We start from the raw sequence: 9,998 nt of genomic DNA, 5'->3' as shown, positions 1-9,998 counted from the left end.
ACTCTTGAGCTCGCCGCTGCAGCTCTCGCCTCGCTGGCTCCTACCGACAGACGACGAGACACTCAGCACCAAAAGGCTCCGGCTCCCACACCTGAGGGGAACGGCCACCCAGCACCCCCACGGGGAGACCCTCCAGCCACCACCCACAGGCCCCAGCCACCACCCACAGGCCCCAGCCCCCCGCCCCAGCTCCACAAAAGTCCCCGACTGCAGCTTGGCTCACCGTCCCGACGTCCGGCGCAGTCCCATCCGACGCTGGGAGCGAGACCCTCTGGGCAAATGAAGCTGGGCACACACAGCAGCGGCCAAAGAGGCTGCTAGCCCTGCTTACAGGAGCCTCTGGCCGCTGGCCTGGTCTGTAAAGGGCCTGGGACTCCTGAGCACCGGCTCTGGGCCCCGAGGCCTGCGGAGGGGGCTCCTTCTCCTCTCCGGTTGCAGGGGGCTAATCCCCACCTAGGCTGCCGGCTGAGGGAGCACGAGGCTCCCAGACACGCAAGCCTGCTTACAGGCCGGTCGACACCCGGGGGGCCACGGAGCTCGGCCTTCCCCCACGGCGACAGGAACGACACTCAACACTTAACACTTGATACTCGTCACGCCAGTCCAAGCTCACGGCCTAAGGCCCAGGGGCCGGGAGCCCAGCCCCGAGGACAGGGAGGGCACACGCCCGGCCCCTTGTCTCCTGGCCCCAGGCCCCTAAAAGGCCGGGGCCAGGGATACCCGCCTGATTACAGGGGGTCCCTCCAACCGCCCGCCGAGGCCCGGGGACGCACGCCACCCCACTTACGGGGCCGTCCCCCGTGGCCCGGCACTCCCAACAAAGCGCCACGGAGCGCTCTCGTTCCCATCGCCTGGCTAAAGCAGCCTCTCCAGCCCTGAGTTACAGGGACCCGGGGCCGCTCCTGGGGGACAAGGGGCTCCACAAAATCGTGACACGTGCCCCGACTACGGGGCCGTGGCGCGCTAGCAGGTCGGTAGCACCTGCAGGACGGGCGGCCTCGCAGCACAGGCAGAGACCCGGGCCCTGGCTACAGGCGGGTCACCGTGCCCACGCTGCCATTAAGCGGCTTGGCACCGTCAGGACTGGCAGCCGCGCAGCGCAGGCAGAGACCCAGGCCCTGGCTACAGGCGGGTCAGCGTGCCCACGCTGCCATTAAGCGGCTTGGTGCCGCCCTCGGCAAGCAGGGCCAAGACACGAGACTTCCTCCCCCCGCCCGGCCGTGGCGACGGTTCCCTCAGCCCAGTGCCTGCACACAGCTCCTCTTTCCCTCCTAGGACGTCTAAGCTGCACTGGCCTATTTCTAAAGGGGGTCTAAAGCACAACCACACTCGCTCACGCACGCCACCTATGCACAGGGGGACACAGGGGAGGGAGGGGAAGGCAGTCCCGGAAGGGGGAGCAAGCTCTGCACAGCCACCAGACCAAAGGAACCGTCCCCACCGCCGACCGGAAGGCGAAAGCCCCGGGCCTCGCCCCTGCTCTTCGGGGACGACACGCAGTGGCCTCGCCACCCCGAGGCTACTCAGGGGTGGCACGGGGACAGAGGCCGTGACGCGCCCCGACTACGGGCCGGTCACGCTGGCCAGGGGCCAGCAGACTAGGCAGAAAGCTGCCGGGCTCGGGGAGAAGCCCTGCGCCCTGCTTACAGGGTGGGCTGGGGGGCCGGGAGAGCTCCGTGTCCCCGACTCGGGTGCGGAGAGAGGGGCTCTGACCCTGCTTACAAGGTGGCCCCTCTCTCCGGGCAGCCAAAGGAGCACAACGTTGGCAAAACACCAACAACAGCAAAGACCTTACCCCTCTCACTTACAGGGGAGGTCACCCAGCACAGAGCTATGGCCTTTGCCCAGAGGGCCTCTCATGCTCCCGTCTTCACCTCCAGGCCGTCGCTACTCTTGACCTCGCCGCTCTAACTCTTGACCTCGCCGCTGCAGCTCTCACCATGCTGACTCTTGACCTCGCCGTTCTACTCTTGAGCTCGCCGCTGCAGCTCTCGCCTCGCTGGCTCCTACCGACAGACGACGAGACACTCAGCACCAAAAGGCTCCGGCTCCCACACCTGAGGGGAACGGCCACCCAGCAGCCCCACGGGGAGACCCCCCAGCCACCACCCACAGGCCCCAGCCACCACCCACAGGCCCCAGCCCCCCGCCCCAGCTCCACAAAAGCCCCCGACTGCAGCTTGGCTCACCGTCCCGACGTCCGGCGCAGTCCCATCCGACGCTGGGAGCGAGACCCTCTGGGCAAATGAAGCTGGGCACACACAGCAGCGGCCAAAGAGGCTGCTAGCCCTGCTTACAGGAGCCTCTGGCCGCTGGCCTGGTCTGTAAAGGGCCTGGGACTCCTGAGCACCGGCTCTGGGCCCCGAGGCCTGCGGAGGGGGCTCCTTCTCCTCTCCGGTTGCAGGGGGCTAATCCCCACCTAGGCTGCCAGCTGAGGGAGCACGAGGCTCCCAGACACGCAAGCCTGCTTACAGGCCGGTCGACACCCGGGGGGCCACGGAGCTCGGCCTTCCCCCACGGCGACAGGAACGACACTCAACACTTAACACTTGATACTCGTCACGCCAGTCCAAGCTCACGGCCTAAGGCCCAGGGGCCGGGAGCCCAGCCCCGAGGACAGGGAGGGCACACGCCCGGCCCCTTGTCTCCTGGCCCCAGGCCCCTAAAAGGCCGGGGCCAGGGATACCCGCCTGATTACAGGGGGTCCCTCCAACCGCCCGCCGAGGCCCGGGGACGCACGCCACCCCACTTACGGGGCCGTCCCCCGTGGCCCGGCACTCCCAACAAAGCGCCACGGAGCGCTCTCGTTCCCATCGCCTGGCTAAAGCAGCCTCTCCAGCCCTGAGTTACAGGGACCCGGGGCCGCTCCTGGGGGACAAGGGGCTCCACAAAATCGTGACACGTGCCCCGACTACGGGGCCGTGGCGCGCTAGCAGGTCGGTAGCACCTGCAGGACGGGCGGCCTCGCAGCACAGGCAGAGACCCGGGCCCTGGCTACAGGCGGGTCACCGTGCCCACGCTGCCATTAAGCGGCTTGGCACCGTCAGGACTGGCAGCCGCGCAGCGCAGGCAGAGACCCAGGCCCTGGCTACAGGCGGGTCAGCGTGCCCACGCTGCCATTAAGCGGCTTGGTGCCGCCCTCGGCAAGCAGGGCCAAGACACGAGACTTCCTCCCCCCGCCCGGCCGTGGCGACGGTTCCCTCAGCCCAGTGCCTGCACACAGCTCCTCTTTCCCTCCTAGGACGTCTAAGCTGCACTGGCCTATTTCTAAAGGGGGTCTAAAGCACAACCACACTCGCTCACGCACGCCACCTATGCACAGGGGGACACAGGGGAGGGAGGGGAAGGCAGTCCCGGAAGGGGGAGCAAGCTCTGCACAGCCACCAGACCAAAGGAACCGTCCCCACCGCCGACCGGAAGGCGAAAGCCCCGGGCCTCGCCCCTGCTCTTCGGGGACGACACGCAGTGGCCTCGCCACCCCGAGGCTACTCAGGGGTGGCACGGGGACAGAGGCCGTGACGCGCCCCGACTACGGGCCGGTCACGCTGGCCAGGGGCCAGCAGACTAGGCAGAAAGCTGCCGGGCTCAGGGAGAAGCCCTGCGCCCTGCTTACAGGGTGGGCTGGGGGGCCGGGAGAGCTCCGTGTCCCCGACGCGGGTGCGGAGAGAGGGGCTCTGACCCTGCTTACAAGGTGGCCCCTCTCTCCGGGCAGCCAAAGGAGCACAACGTTGGCAAAACACCAACAACAGCAAAGACCTTGCCCCTCTCACTTACAGGGGAGGTCACCCAGCACGGAGCTATGGCCTTTGCCCAGAGGGCCTCTCGTGCCCCCTTCTTCACCTCCAGGCCGCTGCTGCGCTCGCCTTGCCTCGCCGTTCTACTCTTGACCTCGCCGTTCTACTCTTGACCTCGCCGTTCTAACTCTTGAGCTCGCCGCTGCAGCTCTCGCCGTGCTCGCTCTTGACCTCGCCGTTCTACTCTTGAGCTCGACGCTGCAGCTCTCGCCTCGTCGTCCCACACCGACAGACGACGAGACCTCAGCACCAAAGGCTCCGGCTCCCACACCTGAGGCAGCCTTGCTTAACCCCACGGGAGACCCCAGCCACCACCCCTACAGGCCCCAGCCACCACCCACAGGCCCCCAGCCACCACCCACAGGCCCCAGCCCCCGCCCCAGCTCCACAAGCCCCCACGACTGCAGCTTGGCTCACCGTCCGACGTCCGGCGCAGTCCCATCCGAGCTGGGAGCGAGACCCTCCTGAGCAAATGAAGCTGGGCACACACACAGCAGCGGCCAAAGAGGTTGCTAGCCCTGCTTACAGGGGCCTCCGGCCGCTGCCTGGACTGTAAAGTGCCCGGGACTCCAGAGCACCGGCTCTGGGCCCCGAGGCCTGCGGAGGGGGCTCCTGCTCCTCTCCGCTTCCGGGGGGCTAACCCCCCCCTAGGCTGCCGGCTGAGGGAGCACCGAGGCTCCCAGACACGCAAGCCTGCTTACAGGCCGGTCGACACCCGGGGGCCACGGAGCTCGGCCTTCCCCCACGGCGACAGGAACTGATACTCGACACTCCACACTTGACAGTTAAGCCAGTCCATGAACACGGCCTAAGGCCCAGGGGCCGGGAGCCCAGCCCCGAGGACAGGGAGGGCACACGCCTGGCCCCTGTGACTCCTGGCCCCAGGCCCCTAAAAGGCCGGGGCCAGGGATACCCGCCTGATTACAGGGGGTCCCTCCGACCGCCCGCCGAGGCCCGGGGACGCACACAACCCCACTTACGGGGCCGTCCTCCGTGGCCCGGCACTCCCCACAAAGCGCCACGGAGCGCTCTCGTTCCTGTCACCTGCCTAAAGCAGCCTCTCCAGCCCTGAGTTACAGGGACCCGGGGCCGCTCCTGGGGACAAGGGGCTCCACAAAATCGTGACACGTGCCCCGACTACGGGGCCGTGGCCAGCTAGCAGGTGGTGGCACCTGCAGGACGGGCGGCCTGCTGGCACAGGCCAGAGACCCGGGCTGGCTGGCGGGTCACCGTGCCACGCTGCCATTGGCGGCTTGGCACCGTCAGGACTCAGCAGCCGCGCAGGGCCCGAGACCCGGGCCCTGGCTACACGCGGGTCACCATGCCCACGCTAGCACTTAATGGCTTGATGCCACCCTCAGAAAGCAAGGCCAAGGCCTGAAGCTTTCCCCTCCCGCTCGGCGGTGGCGAGGGTTCCTTCAGCTCAGTGCCTGCACACAGCTCCTCTTTCCCTCCTGGGAAGTCTAAGCTACACTGGCCTATTTTTAAGGGGGTCTAAAGCATAGCCACACTCGCTTATGCACACCAACTACACACAGGGGGACACAGGGGAGGGGGGAACGCAGTCCCAGAAGGGGGAGCAAGCTCTGTGCAGCCACCGGACCAAAGGAACCGTCCCCACAGCCGACCGGAAGGCGACAGCCTCGGGTCTCGCCCCTGCTCTTCGGGGACGACACGCAGGGGCCTCGCCACCCTGAGCCTACTCAGGGGTGGCACGGGGTCAGAGGCCGTGACGCGCCCCGAGTACGGGGGGGTCACGCTGGCCAGGGGCCAGCAGACTAGGCAGAAAGCTACCGGGCTCGGGGAGAAGCCCTGCGCCCTGCTTACAGGGTGGGCTGGGGGGCCGGGAGAGCTCCGTGTCCCCGACGCGGGTGCGGAGAGAGGGGCTCTGACCCTGCTTACAAGGCGGCCCCTCTCTCCAGGCGCCAAAAAGACACAACGTTGGCAAAACACCAACAACAGCAAGAGACCTTACCCCTCTCACTTACTGCAGGGGAGGTCACCCAGCACCTGAGCTGGCCTTTGCCCAGAGGGCCTCTCATGCTCCGTCTTCACCTCCAGGCCGTCGCTACTGCCCGACTCCTTGCTCTAGCTCAGACCTCGCCACTGCAGCTCACCATGCTGACTCTTGGCCTCGCCGTTCTACTCTTGAGCTCGCCGCCTCGCCGCTGCAGCTCTCACCATGCTGACTCTTGAGCTCGCCGTTCTACTCTTGAGCTCGCCGCTGCAGCTCTCGCCTCGCTGGCTCCTACCGACAGACGACGAGACACTCAGCACCAAAAGGCTCCGGCTCCCACACCTGAGGGGAACGGCCACCCAGCAGCCCCACGGGGAGACCCTCCAGCCACCACCCACAGGCCCCAGCCACCACCCACAGGCCCCAGGCCCCAGCCCCCCGCCCCAGCTCCACAAAAGCCCCCGACTGCAGCTTGGCTCACCGTCGCGACGTCCGGCGCAGTCCCATCCGACGCTGGGAGCGAGACCCTCTGGGCAAATGAAGCTGGGCACACACAGCAGCGGCCAAAGAGGCTGCTAGCCCTGCTTACAGGAGCCTCTGGCCGCTGGCCTGGTCTGTAAAGGGCCTGGGACTCCTGAGCACCGGCTCTGGGCCCCGAGGCCTGCGGAGGGGGCTCCTTCTCCTCTCCGGTTGCAGGGGGCTAATCCCCACCTAGGCTGCCGGCTGAGGGAGCACGAGGCTCCCAGACACGCAAGCCTGCTTACAGGCCGGTCGACACCCGGGGGGCCACGGAGCTCGGCCTTCCCCCACGGCGACAGGAACGACACTCAACACTTAACAGTCACGCCAGTCCAAGCTCACGGCCTAAGGCCCAGGGGCCGGGAGCCCAGCCCCGAGGACAGGGAGGGCACACGCCCGGCCCCTTGTCTCCTGGCCCCAGGCCCCTAAAAGGCCGGGGCCAGGGATACCCGCCTGATTACAGGGGGTCCCTCCAACCGCCCGCCGAGGCCCGGGGACGCACGCCACCCCACTTACGGGGCCGTCCCCCGTGGCCCGGCACTCCCAACAAAGCGCCACGGAGCGCTCTCGTTCCCATCGCCTGGCTAAAGCGGCCTCTCCAGCCCTGAGTTACAGGGACCCGGGGCCGCTCCTGGGGGACAAGGGGCTCCACAAAATCGTGACACGTGCCCCGACTACGGGGCCGTGGCGCGCTAGCAGGTCGGTAGCACCTGCAGGACGGGCGGCCTCGCAGCACAGGCAGAGACCCGGGCCCTGGCTACAGGCGGGTCACCGTGCCCACGCTGCCATTAAGCGGCTTGGCACCGTCAGGACTGGCAGCCGCGCAGCGCAGGCAGAGACCCAGGCCCTGGCTACAGGCGGGTCAGCGTGCCCACGCTGCCATTAAGCGGCTCGGTGCCGCCCTCGGCAAGCAGGGCCAAGACACGAGACTTCCTCCCCCCGCCCGGCCGTGGCGACGGTTCCCTCAGCCCAGTGCCTGCACACAGCTCCTCTTTCCCTCCTAGGACGTCTAAGCTGCACTGGCCTATTTCTAAAGGGGGTCTAAAGCACAACCACACTCGCTCACGCACGCCACCTATGCACAGGGGGACACAGGGGAGGGAGGGGAAGGCAGTCCCGGAAGGGGGAGCAAGCTCTGCACAGCCACCAGACCAAAGGAACCGTCCCCACCGCCGACCGGAAGGCGAAAGCCCCGGGCCTCGCCCCTGCTCTTCGGGGACGACACGCAGTGGCCTCGCCACCCCGAGGCTACTCAGGGGTGGCACGGGGACAGAGGCCGTGACGCGCCCCGACTACGGGCCGGTCACGCTGGCCAGGGGCCAGCAGACTAGGCAGAAAGCTGCCGGGCTCGGGGAGAAGCCCTGCGCCCTGCTTACAGGGTGGGCTGGGGGGCCGGGAGAGCTCCGTGTCCCCGACTCGGGTGCGGAGAGAGGGGCTCTGACCCTGCTTACAAGGTGGCCCCTCTCTCCGGGCAGCCAAAGGAGCACAACGTTGGCAAAACACCAACAACAGCAAAGACCTTACCCCTCTCACTTACAGGGGAGGTCACCCAGCACAGAGCTATGGCCTTTGCCCAGAGGGCCTCTCATGCCCCCGTCTTCACCTCCAGGCCGCCGCTACTCTTGACCTCGCCGCTCTAACTCTTGACCTCGCCGCTGCAGCTCTCACCATGCTGACTCTTGAGCTCGCCGTTCTACTCTTGAGCTCGCCGTTCTACTCTTGAGCTCGCCGTTCTACTCTTGAGCTCGCCGCTGCAGCTCTCGCCTCGCTGGCTCCTACCGACAGACGACGAGACACTCAGCACCAAAAGGCTCCGGCTCCCACACCTGAGGGGAACGGCCACCCAGCACCCCCACGGGGAGACCCTCCAGCCACCACCCACAGGCCCCAGCCACCACCCACAGGCCCCAGCCCCCCGCCCCAGCTCCACAAAAGCCCCCGACTGCAGCTTGGCTCACCGTCCCGACGTCCGGCGCAGTCCCATCCGACGCTGGGAGCGAGACCCTCTGGGCAAATGAAGCTGGGCACACACAGCAGCGGCCAAAGAGGCTGCTAGCCCTGCTTACAGGAGCCTCTGGCCGCTGGCCTGGTCTGTAAAGGGCCTGGGACTCCTGAGCACCGGCTCTGGGCCCCGAGGCCTGCGGAGGGGGCTCCTTCTCCTCTCCGGTTGCAGGGGGCTAATCCCCACCTAGGCTGCCGGCTGAGGGAGCACGAGGCTCCCAGACACGCAAGCCTGCTTACAGGCCGGTCGACACCCGGGGGGCCACGGAGCTCGGCCTTCCCCCACGGCGACAGGAACGACACTCAACACTTAACACTTGATACTCGTCACGCCAGTCCAAGCTCACGGCCTAAGGCCCAGGGGCCGGGAGCCCAGCCCCGAGGACAGGGAGGGCACACGCCCGGCCCCTTGTCTCCTGGCCCCAGGCCCCTAAAAGGCCGGGGCCAGGGATACCCGCCTGATTACAGGGGGTCCCTCCAACCGCCCGCCGAGGCCCGGGGACGCACGCCACCCCACTTACGGGGCCGTCCCCCGTGGCCCGGCACTCCCAACAAAGCGCCACGGAGCGCTCTCGTTCCCATCGCCTGGCTAAAGCAGCCTCTCCAGCCCTGAGTTACAGGGACCCGGGGCCGCTCCTGGGGGACAAGGGGCTCCACAAAATCGTGACACGTGCCCCGACTACGGGGCCGTGGCGCGCTAGCAGGTCGGTAGCACCTGCAGGACGGGCGGCCTCGCAGCACAGGCAGAGACCCGGGCCCTGGCTACAGGCGGGTCACCGTGCCCACGCTGCCATTAAGCGGCTTGGCACCGTCAGGACTGGCAGCCGCGCAGCGCAGGCAGAGACCCAGGCCCTGGCTACAGGCGGGTCAGCGTGCCCACGCTGCCATTAAGCGGCTTGGTGCCGCCCTCGGCAAGCAGGGCCAAGACACGAGACTTCCTCCCCCCGCCCGGCCGTGGCGACGGTTCCCTCAGCCCAGTGCCTGCACACAGCTCCTCTTTCCCTCCTAGGACGTCTAAGCTGCACTGGCCTAGTTCTAAAGGGGGTCTAAAGCACAACCACACTCGCTCACGCACGCCACCTATGCACAGGGGGACACAGGGGAGGGAGGGGAAGGCAGTCCCGGAAGGGGGAGCAAGCTCTGCACAGCCACCAGACCAAAGGAACCGTCCCCACCGCCGACCGGAAGGCGAAAGCCCCGGGCCTCGCCCCTGCTCTTCGGGGACGACACGCAGTGGCCTCGCCACCCCGAGGCTACTCAGGGGTGGCACGGGGACAGAGGCCGTGACGCGCCCCGACTACGGGCCGGTCACGCTGGCCAGGGGCCAGCAGACTAGGCAGAAAGCTGCCGGGCTCGGGGAGAAGCCCTGCGCCCTGCTTACAGGGTGGGCTGGGGGGCCGGGAGAGCTCCGTGTCCCCGACTCGGGTGCGGAGAGAGGGGCTCTGACCCTGCTTACAAGGTGGCCCCTCTCTCCGGGCAGCCAAAGGAGCACAACGTTGGCAAAACACCAACAACAGCAAAGACCTTACCCCTCTCACTTACAGGGGAGGTCACCCAGCACAGAGCTATGGCCTTTGCCCAGAGGGCCTCTCATGCCCCCGTCTTCACCTCCAGGCCGCCGCTACTCTTGACCTCGCCGCTCTAACTCTTGACCTCGCCGCTGCAGCTCTCACCATGCTGACTCTTGACCTCGCCGTTCTACTCTTGAGCTCGCCGCTGCAGCTCTC

General features: G+C 67.6%; 1 long non-coding RNA gene across 1 annotated transcript in view; it reads right to left on the bottom strand.

The window, feature by feature from the left end:
• Positions 1–237: 237 nt before the first annotated feature.
• LOC146423885 (uncharacterized) overlaps positions 238–9,998 on the bottom strand; it is a 12,341-nt gene continuing 2,580 nt past the window's right edge. Inside the window, exons 3-4 of the long non-coding RNA XR_014847260.1 lie at positions 2,190–3,979; positions 238–2,006 (exon numbers count right to left, since the gene is read on the bottom strand). This is a non-coding gene — a long non-coding RNA (uncharacterized LOC146423885). The remainder of the gene's footprint in view (positions 2,007–2,189; positions 3,980–9,998) is intronic.

This window comes from Lichenostomus cassidix, unplaced genomic scaffold, assembly GCF_008360975.1.
Source record: "Lichenostomus cassidix isolate B80296 unplaced genomic scaffold, HeHo_3.0 unassigened_scaffold_chr26, whole genome shotgun sequence".
In the NCBI taxonomy this organism is placed as follows: domain Eukaryota; kingdom Metazoa; phylum Chordata; class Aves; order Passeriformes; family Meliphagidae; genus Lichenostomus; species Lichenostomus cassidix.
This window is presented reverse-complemented; position numbering and strand designations above follow the sequence as displayed.